We start from the raw sequence: 19201 nt of genomic DNA, 5'->3' as shown, positions 1-19201 counted from the left end.
GCAAGAGTGGGGTGCCACTGCCTTCTCCAGGCAAGAATACTGGAGTGGAAAGATCTTCCCCCACCCAGGGATCCAACTGGGGGGGTCTCTTGCATTGCAGGCAGATTCTTTACCACTGGCACCACCTTCAAACCCTGTTGTGGTTTTGTTTTCATTTGTACTTTTAATCCTGGCTAAAATCTTTATTTCTGCTGTGGAATTCCACTTTTCCTTTGATCTTGGAAGCAGCTTTGGGCCACAGTGTTCTTCGGACCCAGAGAACCATATTCTCAGGTGATATGACTGATTCTACCGTTTCTTTCCAGGGTCAGTATTTTTCCCCCTTACCCTCTGAATGGGTTTCTTTCTAAGCTCTGATTGATGCTTTCTGCTCCCAGATATTCTTTCTCAAGTCCTCCCAAGATTTTCTCTGCTCTCCAAGACAGACGCAAAAGCCACCTCCTTTCAAACCAAACTCAGTATAAACTGAAATGAAAGCAGGAAAAGAATGACTGAAGGTGCTCCAGAATTTTGACTTTTCTCATTCTGAAATCAAATTCTGTTTGAAAGGCAGGGACATGTTTACAGGAGATCATGATAAAATGAAGGTCCTTACATTTGATTCAGAGGCTATAGAAGTGGGGGAGCCAGATTCACTTTCCAGCTCTTCTCCACTCTACTGCAAAGGCTATAGAAGAACCGTAAATAAACATGATTATGAAAACTTTAAAATGATAAATCTTATTCTTACATCTTTAATTTTAACCATTCATTCAACCAACTGATGGTTATTGAACACCTGCTGTGAGCCAGACCCTGTGGTGCTGAGGAAACATTGGCAGTCAACAAAGTAAACCAAAAAAAATTTCTTGCTCTTACAGAGTTTCTATTCCAGCTCTGTGAATATTGACTGGAGGAAACAGTCAATAAACCCAACAAGTAGGCACACTATATGTTAGATATCAATACATGCAAAGAAGGAAAATAAAGCAGTGAAGAGATAGGTCACATTGGGGATATGGTTGCATTGCAGTTTTACGCAGGGAGGCCAACAGAGCCTCTCTGGTGAAGGCGTGAATGATTGTTCAGTCTGAGGGGGCCGCATGCACAAGGCCTGAGAAAGCATGCCCAGTGAGTGTGCTTGGAGGAATGGAAATGCCAGCTGGGCTGAGGCACAGAGGGTGGAGTGGGTGGACCACCTGTGGAGGTTTTTGGTAGATGTTGGCCTTTCTCTAAGTAGGGTGGGAGCCTAAGGGGTTTTGAGCAGAATGGACAAGGTCTGACTTAGTTTTCACCGAGATGTGGTCAAGAGAGGGATTTTTAAGGATGAAAAAAATTACAGCATGTTTGTGTGCTTTTGTAAAGGATCCCCGAGGGAGAAAATATGATGATGCGAGAAAGAGGGGAGAATCGCCGGCGATATGCCCTGAGTAGGGAAGGAGTTCTGCGGTGTAGAGTGGGAAGAGGAGCTTGGCCTCAGGATCACGGACAGCTCACCTGTGACAGGAGGGAAAGCAGGTGTGTGAACGGGCGCAGGTGCGCCTGGTGGGTCGATGCGGTGGGGAGATTGTGGAAGTTCTCTTCTGATTGCTACCTTTTTTTTTTTTTTTTCCAAGAGACATGGAAAGCAAAATCATGAGCCAAGAGTGAGGATGGAGGAGGTGCAGGTGTTGGAAGTTTGAGGAAAGGCGGGTATGAATTAACCGTCTAGGAGAGAGGGAGGGCAGAGGGACCAGATGGCAGGATTATCAGACGGCAATCCTGGTTTCTGGTCATGGATTTAAGATGAGAGCAGCCACATGGGTATGTTTTTCTCCAGCTGTGTTGAGCTGCACTGATGCAGGCACAGAGTAAGTGAGACAAGGCAGAGGTTTTGCTGCATGAATATTAGGATGGGAAGGAGAGGCAAGGAGTTGGAGGTATACGTAGGTGAATGATAAGCTGTCTGAAGAAGCTGAGTGGAGATAATGCAGGATATTATTAATGTGAAAAGATGGTAAGATCAGTGCCTCATAGGTCTCCTTGGATTGCTAGGGAACTAAAGGGAGTAAGCCGGAAGTCAAGCAAGTGGTGGTGGGATGCTTGAGATGGAGGAGGGTGGCCGTGGGGTTCGGCAGTGACATGGTCTGGAGCATGACTATGGGGGAAGCTGCAGTAGTGTGGAGGACAAGACATTAGATGGGAAAGTGGTCAAGGAACCTAGAGGCCAGCAGTATTGGGAGGCTCCCCTGTGGATTTTGAAATCAGGAAGTATTTTATAATGTAAGTAATGTTGGCAAAGGTAACAGTGAGTCAGGGACTAAAATCATTAAGGAATGAGAGTGGATGGGGAATTCCCTGGCAGTCCAGTGGTTGGACTCCATGCTTCACTGCCAAGGGCCCTGGTTCAATCCCTGGTTGAGGAACTAAGATCCCCCAAGCCGTTCAGTACAGCCAAAGGAAAACCAAAAGGAATGGGGGTGGGCGGTGGTAAGGGGTGGCCTTCTCTTGATAACTGCAGCAAGGAGCTGCCTGTCGTTGAGTCTAATGACAACTTTTAAAAGGTGGGAGTATAGAGAAAAAGGAAGATCACTGACACGGAGGAGGCCAGCTGTGGAGGTGGTCTCAGGCCTTAGCACAGTGAAAATGCGAGAGAAAACAGTAGGGCAAGCAGTGACCGCAGGTTTCAATTAGAACAGGGAAGTGAAGAAAATGTTCGAAGTTGGAGGACAGAGAGGAATTTGCTGCTGGAAGACTACGGACAGAGGACAGAGTGGAGAGCTTTGGGGTGCTGGGCTGTCAGAAGTGTATGAGGGTAGCAGCCTGGTGGGGATGCTTACTTGCCTGCATCCCTGGAGAGCCTGGGCTTGTATTAACCACCGTAGCAAGGGTGATGGGATAGCGCTTGTTGGTTTTGAAGGAAGAGAATATATGTGCTGGGAAAGAGGATAGTTCGGTAAAGGCAGGACTTGGCAGGACATCTTAGATAGAGCTTTTTCTCCTCTCAGTTGCAAGTGTATATAATGACTGCTTAGGAGAAGAGTAAATAGACATGGAGTAACACCCCTGTGGTAGGTGTAGCAGGGTGATGGAATTCTGGACTGTGTTCCTCTCTTTCTCACTATTTACCCCTTGAAGCCCACACAAGGTCTCACCACTCAGATTAAATATTTTACCACCTCTTGCTTGTAGCTTAAATAAAACATCCAGTACTCTTTTTACAGGGTTCAACTAATTTTGTCTAGATTCACAGAGGAGAAAAAGATGCACTAAAAACAATGATGATCACAAATAGTATCCCTGCTGGTGATATTTCCCTGGGTGTTCTAATTGTGTTTTCACAGGATAGCTCAGATAAAGCAAATTCCTTTCTGACCTTGAATATGGCTAAGTACCGTGCATCCTGTCCCAGTCTGGATTACCTTTTGTTGGCCAGATCTAGACTCTCAGGTTCTTCCAGGAAGTGTGTTTCTAAAAATTTCAAACGCCTGTATATAGACTTCTTTTGTGCCCAGATAGGCAGATTTAAGATTAATAACAGCTAGAGTTCTTATGCCTTTGGTAATTCATCTAAAGCCTCACGAGATGTTAGAAGTGAAACTATTCTAAATTTTCAGTTTGGTTATCAAATCTTTTTATTTTTGTTGTTAATAGATGAAGAATGCAGTTATTCCCTTAACCATCAGTCTTATCCCCAACAGTACTTTGTAATGAAACCTCCTGATCCTGCAAACCATGTGTAGAAACTTGCCAGTCTGTTATCTACCTAACATTAAATACTATCAAATATTTTTGCAATTAACTATCATATTTTGCTTTAAAGAAAGTATATTAATTTTTCTCTATAGGTAGGATGATATCTGAAGAGAAATACACTGAGATCAAACATGTTTGGGGAATATCGTTAATCACAGTGTATTTCTAGAATGAATGGATGACTATTTGATTAGTATTTCAAAGACTTAACCTCCAAGCATTTCAAGAGATTGAACTGGATCTTGAGTATGAAATCCTGCAGAAAAAGTAAGAACTACTTGAAACTAGCAGCAGAAAACTGAACTGTATCCATGAAGGTATCTAACAGTAAATACCTCTGTCGACTTTGAGCAGTTGGCTTACCCTCTTTGGTTTTCATTTTTGTCAAGAACCTGACAGGATTTAACTAAAAGCATAGAACTGTGTAGAGTATGAAGGGATCATAGGGATTTTATAATTTCCCTCAAAAGAAACTAGGAGTTCTAGAGAATTTCCTGGTGGTCTGGTGGTTGGGACTTTGCCTACCAATGCAGCGGGTATGGATTTAATTCCTGGTTGAGAAGCTAAGAGCCCACATCCCTTGAGGCCAAAAAGCCCCCAAATATAAAACAAGCAATACTGTGCTGTGCTTAGTGGTTCAGGCATGTCTGATTCTTTATGATCCCATGGATGGTAGCCCGCCAGGCTCCTCTGTCCATGGGTTTCTCCAGGCAAGAATACTGGAGTGGGTTGCCATGCTCTCCTCCAGGGGATCTTCCCAACCCAGGGATTGAACCCAGATCCCTCACATTGCTGGTGGATTCTTTACTCTCTTAGCCACCAGGGAAGCCCAAGCAATACTGTAACAAATTCAATATAGACCTTAACAAATAATAATAATAATAAAGAAACTAAGGGTTCTAATTCCAGTTCACTTCCTTTTCCATTATGCTGTGCTGAGCTGGAAGCCACTTTCAAATCAAAAAGTTGAAAAAAAAAAAAAGTTGATGATTCCAACTTTAAAGGTAGTTTCAAAATTGTGACGCTTTGGCAAGCAGATGTGCACAAGTCTGTCCCCACCACCTTCCACACCTCATGCCTCCTAAGCCATTTCTGAGGAGTTTTGGATCAAAACTCCTACATCATAGTGATGGTTGCACAACTCTGGAAATGTACTAAAAACCGTTGAAGGAGTTGTATGCTTTAATTGAGTGAATTGTATTCTGAATTATGTCTCAATAAAACCAGGTCAAAATTCTCTTTTTGCAGATAATAGGAAGCGAAGTGAAGTGAAAGTTGCTCAGTCATGTCCCACTCTTTGTGACCCCATGGACTATACAGTCCATGGAATTCTCAAGACCAGAATACTGGAGTGGGTAGCCTTTCCCTTCTCCAGGGGATCTTCCAAACCCAGGGATCGAACCCAGGTCTCCTGCATTGCAGGCAGATTCTTTACCAGCTGAACCACTAGGGAAGCCCAGAATACTGGAGTGGTTAGCCTATCCCTTCTCTAGCAGATCTTCCTGACCCAGGAATCGAACCGAGGTCTCCTGCATTGCAGGTGGTTCTTTACCAACTGAGCTATCAGGGAAGCACCAACTCCCAACTCAATCAGAGAAAACAGGGAGTTCATAGACCAGGTCATTGAAGAGCCCTCCCCTGGATGTCCAGGCATGACTAGGCTCTGGTCTCAAACAATAACAAACCCCAGCAATGACTGCTCTGCCTCTCAGCTCTCTCTCTCCTGTGGGAAACTCAGTCTCAGGAAGACTTTCTCCACAGGTGGCCCCTGGCAGCTCTCATATGTCTACCAATTTAGTGACTCTAGGAGAAGGATACCCAGCCAAAGTTCTGGGACCGGGTGTCTTTGGCTTAACCATCCAATAATAGCATCCAATAATAGTAATGCTTACTATGAACCAACTCTGTTCTTCCAGCCTCCCATTTCATAGATGAAGAAATTCAGGCACAGAGCCGTTAGATAACTTGCCTAGAATCACATAGTAAAGTGAGTGTAGAAGCTGGATTTGACACTCACGCCGTCTGCCCCCAGAGTGTATGGTCTTACTGCTTTTAAGTATTGATACTGTGCTGTCCCCAGTCACCGGAGTCACGGGAAAGAAATGAATACTCTCATCGGTCAGTTCTGAGGCAGGTCTGGTATTTGCAGCTGCATTCTCTCCTGATGGCCTCTGTTCCAGACCTCTGATGATTGATTTTATATATATATATATGTGTATGTATATATATATATATATATATATATAAATCACTTGTATAACTATATAAGTTATATAATTTTAAAAATTATTTATTATATATATTATAATCATTGTCAATAAACTGTGGACAATTCTGAAAGAGATGGGAATACCAGACCACCTGACCTGCCTCTTGAGAAACCTGTATGCAGGTCAGGAAGCAACAGTTAGAACTGGACGTGGAACAACAAACTGGTTCCAAATAGGAAAAGGAGTACATCAAGGTGTATATTGTCACCCTGCTTATTTAACTTCTATGCAGAGTACATCATGAGAAACGCTGGGCTGGAGGAAGCACAAGCTGGAATCAAGATTGCTGGGAGAAATGTCAATAACCTCAGATATGCAGATGACACCACCCTTATGGCAGAAAGTGAAGAGGAACTAAAAGCCTCTTGATGAAAGTAAAAGTGGAGAGTGAAAAAGTTGGCTTAAAGCTCAACATTCAGAAAACAAAAATTATGGCATCTGGTCCCATCACTTCATGGGAAATAGATGGGGAAACAGTGGAAACAGTGTCAGACTTTATTTTTGGGGGCTCCAAAATCACTGCAGATGGTGATTGCAGCCATGAAATTAAAAGACGCTTACTCCTTGGAAGGAAAGTTATGACCAACCTAGATAGCATATTCAAAAGCAGAGACATTACTTTGCCGACCAAGGTCCATCCAGTTAAGGCTGTGGTTTTTCCTGTGGTCGTGTATGGATGTGAGAGTTGGACTGTGAAGAAAGCTGAGCGCCACAGAATTGATGCTTTGGAACTGTGGTGTTGGAGAAGACTCTTGAGAGTCCCTTGGACTGCAAGGAGATCCAACCAGTCCATTCTAAAGGAGATCAGCCCTGGGTGTTCTTTTGGAAGGAATGATGCTAAAACTGAAACTCCAACACTGTGGCCACCTCATGCGAAGAGCTGACTCATTGGAAAGGACTCTGATGCTGGGAGGGATTGTGGGCAGGAGGAGAAGGGGACAACAGAGGATGAGGTGGCTGAATGGCATCACCGACTTGATGGACATGAGTTTGAGTGAACTCTGGGAGTTGGTGATGGACAGGGAGTTCTGGCGTGCTGCAGTTCATGGGGTCACAAAGAGTTAGACACGACTAGGCGACTGAACTGACACTGATAATCAATGTCAAGATCTTGGCCTGTCTTAAAATAATACACTAATCTACAACTTTGGGAAGGAACAATGGAAGAACTTTTCAGTGTGTTTCATCAACAACACTAAGTTAAAGGAGACTTTAAAACTACTCAGCATACCTAATAGACAATAATAGACAATAACTAATAAGTTATAACTAGAAGACACACCCCTTATTGTAGAATCCAAGGATTAGGTTGAAAATGAGCATTGTTTTTTAAAATGCAGATAGAGGGTTAGAAAATTAAAAGATTTTCAGTCTTTTTCTGATACAGGAAATAAACTTACACATGTTAAGTATTTCTAAGGTGTCAGTCACTGCCCAGGCATTTCAGAGTATGGCACCCAGAACCCCTGATATTGAAATCACCTGGGATGCTCTTTATTAACTCATAATCCCTTGCAGTTGGCCTGGGAATTTGCATTTGTTAAACACCTTCAATGATTCTTATGGCCTCTAAAGTTTAGGAATCATCATTGTAAGTCACTAGGGAAAGTGGCTAGGCTCTTAGAAGTAGGATCTTAGGGAACTGAGGTTGGACAAAGGACAACATCCATAGGGGAGACATCTTCTGTTGGGTAGGAAAGAGGGAGCGCTCACAGTCTCAGATTTCAAGCAGCTTTAATTGTTAGATGGTCCCTCTACAGTTTATCTCCCCTCCTTCTTTATGTTGAGAGGTGTGGGTATCTGTATTCACTGTTGGCTCTGCAGACCAGAAAAAAATAGCACTAACCAGTAAACTTCAGTGAGGAATTTTTCAGATGAAAAAAGTTTTCCTGTGAGCTATAAACCATGATTTCCTACAGTGGCCATTTAATATTAGTAATTGTTGTTGTTCAGTCACTAAGTCAAGTCTGACTCTTTGTGACCCCGTGAACTGTAGCCTGCCAAACTCTATGGGGTTCTCCAGACAAGAATACTGGAGTGTGTTTCCATTTCCTTCTCCAGGGGATCTTCCCAGACCAGAGATCGAATCCCCTGGTTGGCAGGTGGATTCTTTACCATTGAGCCACCAAGGAAGACCTCTGGTATTAGTAGTAGTAATCACTAAATAATTTGAGCTAGCACTTTCTGAGTACAGTGTACTGTGGACTTTATATGCATTATTGCATTCTGTCCTCCAGTCATTTTATGGATGAACGGGTGCTGATTATCAGACAAGCAGACCCAGGCTCAAATGTGAAGTCTTACATGACAAAAATGGGGCAGATTTGGGAATGAAGGGGTTGAGGACATACTACCCCAATGGGGCCCTTGGTGTATGAATATTTTAAGCTGAATGAACAATACAGGCAGGAAGGTCACTCTGACCTTTCCTCTCCCTTCTCCCAACACAGATCATAAAACCCTTCTGTGAGAGGTGTCCTTCCTACACCCTGAGCAAAGGAGCATCCTTATCTCCAAAGACAAAGGTACTTGGAGAGAATCTGAACAAACAAGCTTTGCTGGTTTCCCCCAGTTTATTGCAGTTACTTCATATTCCTTAACCTGTCATATTCCTTCACCACTGTGCATTCGCCATCAAACCTTGCGTAAGAGTACACAGGCTTAACTGCTTCCTGGGGTCTTCATTTCCATACGAAGTATCTTGTTAAATCAAGCTATATGCTTTCCTCCTGTCAGTTACTTTTCAGGGCCAGTCAGGGACCCTGCCTGCACTGATTCTTGTTGGTCTATTACAGAAAACCACAAAATTCTGTAAAGCAATTATCCTTTAATAAAAGAAAAAAAATAATAATAATCTGACTGCAATGCAGAAAACACAGGTTCTATCCCTGGGTTGGGAAGATCCCCTGGAGAAGGAAATGGCTACCCCTCCAGTATTCTTGCCTGGGAAATCCCATGGACAGAGGAACGTGGCAGGCTGTAGTCCATGGGGTCACAAAAGAGTTTGGTCACGCCTGAGGGACTAAATAACAGCAACGAGAGGGACCCTAAGAGAGTCGTGGGAAACTTTTTCCTCCTCCACAGGACATTGAGACCAAGTCCACTTAGCAGGAAAGCCCACCTGCTGTGCGAGCCGCCTTGCCTTATGCTCTCAACAAGAGTTTATCATTCTCCATGAGACTGAAAACAGAGAACCGAAAGGAATGCTGACTGCAGCAGACATACATTTATAATAAACTCACCTGAAAAGAAAGGCCCTCCCAGAACTCACCATTCGAAGTGATCTATCTGATGCGCACAAAGGCAGTTCTTACATGTCTCAGATATCTGGTCACCAAAATTAGGAAAGAGTGGTGCCCGTGTCCTGTGGGCCCTTTTGATGCTTCTTGAATGTTTTAAGGATCAGATTTCTCCTACTTCCTGGGTCTTGGATTCCTGACCTTGGATGGCCAATTATAATTGCCATTCTTTACTTGTCCTAAAGCCTTTTTGCTGGATGAAATAGAGAGAGAGAGATCATATGCCTAGAAAAATCAGGCACAGTGATCTATCTAGAAATGCATAAAACAACACCAAGTTACTTTTGCTCAAAGTCAAACACCCCTTTGAACCCGGCCCCGGGTTAATATAATGGAATAGCTCTAGAAATGCATAACACAGCACCAAGTTACTTTTGCTCAAATTCAAGCACCCACTTTGAGCCAGGCCTTGAGTTAGTATAATGGGATAGCCGAAGATATACGACCTCAAAACTCACAGAGCAGATGGGACACGTGTATATTACAGTACAAGGCAGTGTGCGGGAGAGCGTGTGAGCTCTGGAGTCAAGCTACTCCAGCCCACTGCCCTCACTGCCCTTCTAAAATACCTAACATTTCTCAGCCTCGGTTTTCTCATCAACCGAAGGGAACAGTAATGATGTGTCCACATGGAGGTCACTGTGAGGATTAGAGGGAAAAAAACTATCAACTGTGTCACCTGATTCTTGTCCCATAGCATGTGCTAATCTTATTACAAACTTTACCTACTGTTGTAGACAGAAGATTATTTGGGGTGAGATGAAGAAGTTATTGCTTCTGGTAATTGAGGAAGACTTCTTTGGGAAGGAGCATTTGATCTGGGCCCGGAAGGGTGGGGTTCCTGTGAGAGAGGACGGGTTGTTGTTGTCATTTAGTGCCTGTCTTATCCCAATCTTTACAACCCCATGGACTGCAGCACGCCAGGCTTCTCTGTCCTTCACCATCTCCCAGACTTTGCTCAAACTCGTGTCCATTGATTCAGTGATGCTCTCTACCTCGTCCTCTGCCGCCCCCTTCTCTTTTTGCCTTCAGTCTTGTTTCCCACCATCAGGGTTTTTCCAAATGAGTCGGCTCTTTGTAGTAGGTGGCCAAAGTACTGGAGCTTCCTTCCAATGAATATTCAAGGTTGGTTTCCTTTATAATTGGCTAGTTTGATCTCCTTGCTATCCAGGGACTCTGAAGAGTCTTCTCCAGCACCGCAGTTCGAAAGTATCAGTTCTTTGGTGTTCAACCTTCTTTATGGTCCAGCTCTCATGTCCATACATGACTACTGGAAAACACATAGCTTTGACTATACAGACCTTTGTTGGCAAAGTGATGTCTCTGCTTTTTAATATGCTGTCTAGGTTGGTCATAGCTTTCCTTCCAAGGAGCAAGCATCTTTTAATTTCATGGCCTCAGTCACCATCCTCAGTGATTCTGGAGTCCAAGAAAATCTGTCACTATTTCCACTTTTTCCCTTTCTGTTTGCCATGAGGAGAGGTTACGCCATCAGCAAAAAAAAAAAAACAAAAAAACAAAAAAAACAGCATGGAGATGGGACAGGCAGCATGTGTAGGGAATGGTGAGCAATGCAGGCTGACCGAGGCGTGGAGCGTGGGCCAGCTGCAGAAAGGGAGGAGGGAAAGCCTGGTATTTGTGGAAGGTTTCCCATGCTGACCATCATCATGTGACCAAGCAAAGGGCTTGCTTGCCTGTGGTGCAGAAAACCAAAATCTGGCAGTGGGAGCCTGCAGCAAAGTGAAGATTTCTTGCAGGGCGCCGAGTACGGGAGGAGGAGATCCACTCCAATGTGGTCTTTGAGTTTAGGAGTCTCTTTAAAGGAGAACAGAGAAACTGGGCACTAGCATCTTGTGACATTTCTGTGATGTTTCTTAACTGTGGTTTCGAGAGTCAGGATGTCTTTGGTTTATGATTCTCTGGCCTTGGCTCGTGCGGGATCTGTGAGCTCATCATGCCCTGGAGAAACAATCTGAGTGTGTGCGTTGAAGGTGACATCTATAAGAGCAATACAATAATACAAACAGTTTTAGTACATTAACACTGTTGTCAACAACAGCAATCTTGGTCATCTGATTCTGGTTGATTAGTGTTCAGTTAGCACAGAATTGAGGTCAGAGGGGACAAGAATGGGAATGAAGTTTTGGAGAGAGATTAATCATCAACTTGGTACGTTAGTCTTAGGGGGACTTGGTTTCAATCATATTTACTTCCTAGTCCAATTTCAGGGATTCCCTGATAGCTCAGTTGGTAAAGAATCTGCCTATAATGCAGGAGACCCCAGTTCGACTCCTGTGTTGGGAAGTCCAGTTTCAGTTTTGGGTGCCAAACACCTAGTAAAGAAGGATTGCACTGCCTTTTTCTTCCTCTCCCTCTCCTGCCCCTCTTCTCCCCCTTCCCATCCTCCCACTCCTCCTCTCCTACCTCCTCCTCTCTTTTTTTTGTCGTTGATAATACTCATGGTCCTGGTGCTTCCCAGGTGACTCAGTGGTAAAGAAACCCGCTTGCAATGCAGGAGCTGCAGGAGACCTGGGTTTGATTCCAGGGTAGGGACGATCCCCTGGAGGAAGCAATGGCAACCCACTCCAGTATTCTTGCCTGGAAAATTCTATGGACAGAGGAGCCTGGTGGGCTACAGTTCAGAGGGTTGCAAAGAGTTGGATACAACTGAGCACGCACACATAAGCATACTCGTGATCTTAGCCAAGGCTGACTTCGTGGCAGGGAGAATTCCCAGGAGCCTTAGGAGGCAACTCTTTTTTTAATATTAAAAAAATTGTTTACTTTTGGTTGCGCCGGGTCTTTGTTGCAGCTAGCAGGAGCCACTCTTCGTTGCTGGGAGCGGGCTTCTGATTGTGGTGGCTTCTTTTGTTGTGGAGTACAGGCTCTAGGTGTACAGGCTCAGTATTTGCAGCTCACGGGCCCTGGAGTACAACCTCAATAGTTGCGGCAAATGAGCTCAGTTGCTCCGTGGCATGTGAGATCTTCCCAGACCAAGGATCAAACACGCATCTCCTGCATTGGCAGGCAGATTCTTTACCGCTGAGCCACTGCAGAAGCCCGGAGGCAACTCTTGTCAAAGTCACAAGTGCATCATCAAAGCTATGCTCTCTCCAGCCCCACCTTGGCTGTTGGTAACTACAGCCGCAGCAGCCCAGAAGATGGTGTGATTCAAGTGTTACTGTCATTGGGCAGCCGAGGACCTAGGCCCTGGGGTCAGGGAGAGGAAGGAGAACCAATCTTGTTTTGCAGAGATAGAGGAGGATGCCGGGAAGAACTGTGTGAGAGGGTGATTTAGCTGTTATCTGCTTGGGTGTGGTATTGATTCACTCCAACTCGGAGGTTCTGGGAGCCCAGAATGTTATATAAGTGAAACACCTGATGCTTTTGGTCTCTGTAACAGTTAATCCACCACCTCTGCCCCCATTCAACATTTTCAATATTTGTAATGTACAGTGATAGCTAAAGGGAAGGACTTGATGTTTTAAATTTTAGAAGAAAAGCCCTTGTGGTTCTGTTCTCTGTGCCTTTAACTGGAGATGGCTATGTCTCCGTGTCTCCATAAGAAATGGCCCCAGTTGGGGAGTAGGTACCAGGCTGCAGTCATGTATGATCTTGCCCTAAGTAAGCCTCAATTAGGAACTACTGAAGAGAGGCTTAAAGCCTGTCTGGTCTATAATTAGACTGGTTGTACTGGTTTTTCTTTGGTTAGTAATGCATTTACTATGTGCCAAGATCTGGGTACAGAATTGTTACACTGTCAGATTCAGAGCAAACTGAAAGTATGTCACACACTGCATTTTCTGAGAGCAGACAGCGCTTCAAGCTTAGGCCTGGCTTAACCTCATTGTCAGTTGGCTTCCGCAGCACCAGTGGTAGGAATTAACAGTAAGTATGCAGGTGTTTCTAAATAAACGACATGTGTAATTGTTAAGCAATCACTGAAGTTTTTTTGTTCTCTCGAATCAGTTGGTGAATGTTTGTACACATATCCAACCGGTTGCTGTCAGCTTGCATACATTATTAGAAGTATCTTTTAATGCTTGCTGCTGCTTAGGTGCCTCAGTCGACTCTGTGTGACTCTGTGGACTGCAGGTGCCAGGCTCCTGTGTCCATGGGATTCTCTAGGTAGGCAAGAGTGCTAGAGTGCCATGCCCTCCTCCAGGGGATCTTCCCTACCAAGGGATTGAACTGGGTCTCCTGCACTGCAGGCAGATTCTTTACCGCTGAGCCACCGGGGAAGCCCCCTTTTAATGCTTACTCACCTTCAATCACAAGAAATAGGGTTGCGTTTGCATAAAGCACTTTTTCTGGCTCCTCCTCCTCTGATTCTGCCCAGAACCAGGGGAGCCATAATAAACATCACTCTGACACTGACGTTGGACAGATTGGACAAGGTGACAGAGCGCAGCAGTGGCTCGCCCAGAACTAGTCAGCTAGGCTTTCTTCCCCCATGTACAGTGTGGGGCCTGTGTTCCAGGTTGTCACAAAATAGTATTTTTATAAACCTCTGAATTTTCAGCCTTCCGAGAGAACTGGAGTAGGTCTTCTTTTTGTTTCTTTGTTATGTTGACCCAGTTACCCATCTTTTCTGTAGATTTTTCCATCTTGTAGGATGTGGGATGCAAGTTTTATGCCTAGCCAAGGACTTTTAAAAACCAAATTTGTAAGCAAAAAATCTGAATTTCTTTGGAGCAGGAAACATGGAAAACAAATACCTTATCTATGCTTATTGCTCCCATAGAGTTGCTAAGCAAAACTCTGAAAGGGGTTGGGTTTTAGAAATTCACATTATTTCATTGTCACCTAAAATAAAACCTACCTTGATTGTAAATTAGTGCAGCCACTGTGGAAAACAGTATGGAGGTTTCACAAAAAACTAAAAATAGAAGTCCCATATACCCACTCCTGGGTATATATCTGAAAACACTAAAAACACTAACTCAAAAGATACATACACCCCAGTGTTCCTAACAGCATTATTTATAATAGTCAAGATATGGAAACAATCTAAATGTCCATCAACAGATGAATGGATAAAGGAGAGTGTGTGTGTGTATATACACACACATATATATTTGTAACATACAGTGATAACTAAAGAGCAGGACTTGATGTTTTAGATTGTAAAAGTAAAGCCTTTGTGGTTCTGTTCTCTGTCCCTTTAATTGGAGATGACCATGTCTCCATGTCTTTGTAAGAAATGGCCCCAGTTGGGGAGTTGGTTCTAGGCTGTAGTCATGTATGATCTTGCCCTAAGTAAGCCTCATTTAGGAAGTATTGAAGAGAGAGAGAGAGAATACACACACACACACACACACACACACACACACACACACACACACAATACAAACACACTGGAACACTGCTGCTGCTGCTACGTCACACGACACACCGGAATACTACTCAGTCATAAAAAGGATGAAATTTGTAGCAATGTGGAAGGACTTGGAGGCTATTATGCTGTGTGAAATCAGTTGGAGAAGGACAAATACTGTATGATATCACTTATGTGTGGAATCTAACAAATACAGTAAACTAGAAGCAGATTCACAGATGTAGAAAACAAACTAGCGATTACCAGTGGGGAGAGGGAAGTGAGAAGGGGCGAGATAGGGGTAAGGGAGTGAGAGGTATGAACTACTGTGCATAAAGTAAGCTACAAGGATATATCGTACAGCACAAGGAATATAGCCAACATTTTATGATAAGAAGTGGAGTATACTCTTTAAAAATTGTGGCTGCTTCCCTGTCCTCGTTTCCTCCCCTTCCTCTCACCTCTCACTCTTCTCTAGTCCGGAAGCTGCCAGATTTTTGTGAAAGTCACCAGTGGTCTCCACGTGAATCAGTTCAGTGGGCAGTTTTTAGGACTCGATTTAACTTCTCTCTTAGCAGGATGTAGTGCACATGGTAACCTTGGGAAATGACTTAACTTCCTCTTAGGATTGTAGCCAGGTCTAAATGAGATGGTTCATGCAATGGTGAGCACAGTGTCTGCTGCAGCAATGTGTGTGGGTGTTAAGCCACTTCAGTCGTGTCCAGCTCTCTGCGACCGTATAGACTGTAGCTCGCCAGGCTCCTCTGTCCATGGGATTCTCCAGGCAAGAATATTGGAGTGGGTTGTCCTGCCCTCCTCCAGGGGATCTTCTGAACCCAAGATAGCGATAAGCAACAATAAGTGTTAACTCTTGCTTTTCTCAGCGCACTCGTCTTTGGTTTTAGTGACACTCTTTTCTTGTGTTCCTCTTACATCCTCAATCCCTTCTGCTCTTCTATGGTGTCATGAAATGTTGGGATTTGTTCATTCCACAAATAATTTAGCAAGGGCGTATTTCATGCCAGGAAATTTTCTTGGTTCTAGGGATGCAGCGGTGAACAGAATTAAGTTGCTGGTTTCCTGGGGTTATGCTTGGGGCTGGGAAATTCTAGAAATTAACACATACTGTATCAGATGACGACTGACACATAGTAAAAGTATATAATATATACTACTGTATTGTATAACATATATTGTATTGAATGAACCATATGTCTAGTGGACATATACCAGACATTACTGAGTTTCAGTAGGGAAAGGGGGATGGATGAATGCTGCAATTTAGGATAGCATACTCAGGGAAGTCCTGACCGATTGGCTGATTTTTGACTAGAGACCTCAGGAAGTAGGAAGTAATACATGTAGAATATTTAGAAGGCCATTCAGGCAAAAGCAATAGCCAGTGCAAAGGCCCTGGGGCAGGGGAGTACTTGGTACATTTGAGAAGCCGCAAGAAATCAGTGAGGCTGGAGCAGAGTGAGCCCAGCAGGAGAGGGGTGGATGTGGAGATGAAGTCAGAGAAGTGGTCTGTGGTGAGGAGAGGGGCAGGGTAGATCTTGAGACATTTTCCAGGCACTGTAAGGACTTGGCTTTATTTCAGGTGAACTTAGAGGTCATTGGAGGGCTTTGAGTAAAATAATGACTTTAATTTTAAAATAATCACCCTATAGATTCTCTGTGGAGAATAGACTACTGGGGACAAGGGTGGAGCCAAGGGGCTGCAGGGGAGGCTGTTGGGATGGTCCAGGCTTACTCTGGGTCTGTAGGTGACCCTTCCCCTCCCATCCTGCTCTCTCTCCTAGACCACGCTTGGCTTCAGAGAGCACTGATGTGCCTGCAACTCCCAGCCTCGGTTCTTTCACTCCTCCCTGTCTTCTGACCCCCAGTCCTACTTATTTGTTTACCTCTACCGGCACTTGGTCGCCACTGAGTGCATCCGAATATACTCACGCTCCTCCACACCCCCTCTGGCTCCTCTGGGGTCACACTGGTCAGTGAATGGCATCCCCACACAACCAGCCGTCAAGAGCCCTCCTTGGAACGTCCCTCCCTAGCACATTACATCAGGAGTCAGCACGTCTTCTTGTTTGTATTCCACAGCACCTCTCCCCTGGTCTCTTTACTACAAGCCTAGCAGAGCAGTGAGAAGACTCTTGAGAGTCCCTTGGCCTGCAAGGACATCAAACCAGTCAATCCTAAAGGAAATCAGTCCTGAATATGCATTGGAAGGACTGATGCTGAAGCTCCAATACTTTGGCCGCCTGATGCAAAGAGCCGACTCATTGGAAAAGACCCTGATGCTGGGAAAGATTGAAGGTAGGAGGAGAAGGGGGTCTATAGAGGATGAGGTGGTTGGATAGTATCACCAACTCAATGCGCATGAGTTTGAACAAGCTCTGGGAGTTGGTGATGGACAGGGAGGCCTGGTGTGCTGCAGTCCATGGGGTCGCAAAGAGTTGGACATGACTGAGCGACTAAACTGAGCAGAGCAGTAGCCTCCTAGCTGGTAACTGTTTCGTTTGTTTTAATTTATCTGGTCATGCCACGTGGCATGTGGGATCTTAGTTCCCTGACTAGGGAGGACAACCTCGTGCTCCCTGGGGTGGAAGTGCAGATTCTTAACCGCTGGACCACCAGGAAAGTCCCGGGGTTGTTAAATGATATTCTCCACAAAAATGCAGAACTCTATGAGGATCAGAGTTTTTCTGTAAAGATATGTCTTTCTCACAGTGGAACAGCCTTTTCATTTATTAAAGGACACTTAATAACATCAGAGCATTTGCTTTTGGATTACATTACTGGCTTGGAGAGCTACCGAAGGACAGTGGGTATCCCACTGACATTTGCGTGATCAGAAAGCTACTTCCCAGAATAAAGAATGCTTTTCTTTAATATCATATCTGGGCAAACCCCAGATAGGAATTGTAACAGTTTCCCTTGACCACAGGAAGCTTATTAACACTGAATAATGGTTTTGTGCCTGCCTCCTGCTGCTCAGAGGACCCTCCTACTTAATTGGAGGGTTTTTTAAATTAGAAGGAGGAGTGGGTGTGGTACCTATGCATGTTCAGCTTTATCAGAAGAAACTAGATTCTCTACTTCCACCCTAACTGCAGCCAGAGTGACCTAAAATGACCACAAACAATAATAACAATTGGATCATATGACTTCTCTGCTTGGAACGGATCAGTGGTTTCTAATTGCCCTGGCAATCAATTCTAGATTCCCTCTTCTGGCCCACCAGACTCTGTATGGTATGGCTCTTACCTTCTCTTCAGCTTCATCGCTTACTTTTTCCAGCTGTTATATTTATCTCCATTTCCCAAGTGTACACCACTCTTCCCCTCAGCTGTCTTTCTCTATCCTTTCTGCACCAGCTTAACAGCTGTTCTTTCTTTAGGCTTCAACTTAAGAGTCTCTTTAGTAGAGAATCCTTCTCAGCTCCAGACTTGATTAGGTCTGTTGCAGGAAGGGGGACCCCTTCCAGGGCCCAAAACTGGGCTCTTGTCTAACACTCAGAAATGAATTGTCCGAGGAGACACGTGTACTGACAAAGCAAGAGATTTTATTGAGAAAGAGCACCTGGGTGGAGAAGTGTAGGGTAAGGGAACCCAGGAGAACTGCTCTGCTACGTGTTTTATGGTGATGGGATTAGTTTCCAAGTTGTCCTTAGCCAATCATTCTGACTCAGAGTTCTTGCTGCTGGTGCACGCCTTGTTCAGCCAAGATGGATGCCAGAGAGAAGGATTCTGGGTGGGAGTCGGACACGTGGTGTCTCCTTTTGACCTTTCCCGAACTCTTCCGGTTGGTAGTGGCTTATTAGTTTCGTGTTCCTTATCAGGACAGCTTGTCCTAAAACAACTTACGCAACCATGGTGCCTGGCCAGGGTGGGCGGTTTCGATCAGTGTGCTTCCCCTAGCAGGTCTGCGGGCCATAAGGCACCCACACACCTGCTTCTTCCCTGGAGCCCACCGTGTGCTGTGTTGGTCTTCACCATCAGTGCTTTACTGCGTTCAGCCAGGGGCAGTTGGGGATCTCATTCTGCAGCTGTCACCCTACAATCTGGCCAAAACTCGACACACAGTGGGCCCCCTCGAAATACCAACTGGCCAGTTTGCCTCGGTTTTGCTATGAATGTCAGGATGTTTCATAAAACAAAGTGTTTTCCAAGTGAAGATTGCAATGACCACGCATTAATTTGGTTGTCTGAATCTCTTAAAAAAATGGAAATAGATTTTCCAAGGGAGGTAGTGAACCCAGAGAGCAAGAAACCTGGGATAATCCTGAGACTATTTATCAGCCTGATTTGAGGTTTCATGTTGCTTGTTCCTGTTTCATCAACTGTACTGACTTTATATGCCTAACCCAGTAAAATAATGTTCCTCACACTCTAGACTTGAAGGAATCGGCATCACATGTTCTCCCTGAGTGAAAGGTCTAGGGAAGTCTGGGATAGTGAAAATAGAAAGTATCCTCACAAACCCTCAAGTTCAAAATTAAGTGACTTTTGGAAAGGGGAGGAGGAGGGGCAGTTTAGGGGTAGGTAATTAAGAAGTACAAACTATTATGTATAAAATAAATTATAAGAATATGTTGTAAA

General features: G+C 44.5%; 1 protein-coding gene across 11 annotated transcripts in view; it reads left to right on the top strand.

The window, feature by feature from the left end:
• TMCC3 (transmembrane and coiled-coil domain family 3) overlaps positions 1-19201 on the top strand; it is a 286278-nt gene that overhangs the window by 171351 nt on the left and 95726 nt on the right. For 4 of the 11 annotated variants that reach the window (XM_060412525.1, XM_060412523.1, XM_060412522.1 and 1 more), the window contains one exon: positions 16701-16916. The exons of the other annotated variants lie outside the window; for them this stretch is intronic. The gene's annotated coding sequence lies outside the window, so the exon portion shown is untranslated. The remainder of the gene's footprint in view (positions 1-16700; positions 16917-19201) is intronic. 11 annotated transcript variants of the gene reach the window in all.

This window comes from Ovis aries, chromosome 3 (genome assembly GCF_016772045.2).
Source record: "Ovis aries strain OAR_USU_Benz2616 breed Rambouillet chromosome 3, ARS-UI_Ramb_v3.0, whole genome shotgun sequence".
NCBI lineage: Eukaryota > Metazoa > Chordata > Mammalia > Artiodactyla > Bovidae > Ovis > Ovis aries.
Note: the sequence above shows the minus strand (reverse complement) of the source record. Positions and strands in the feature narration are given on the sequence as shown.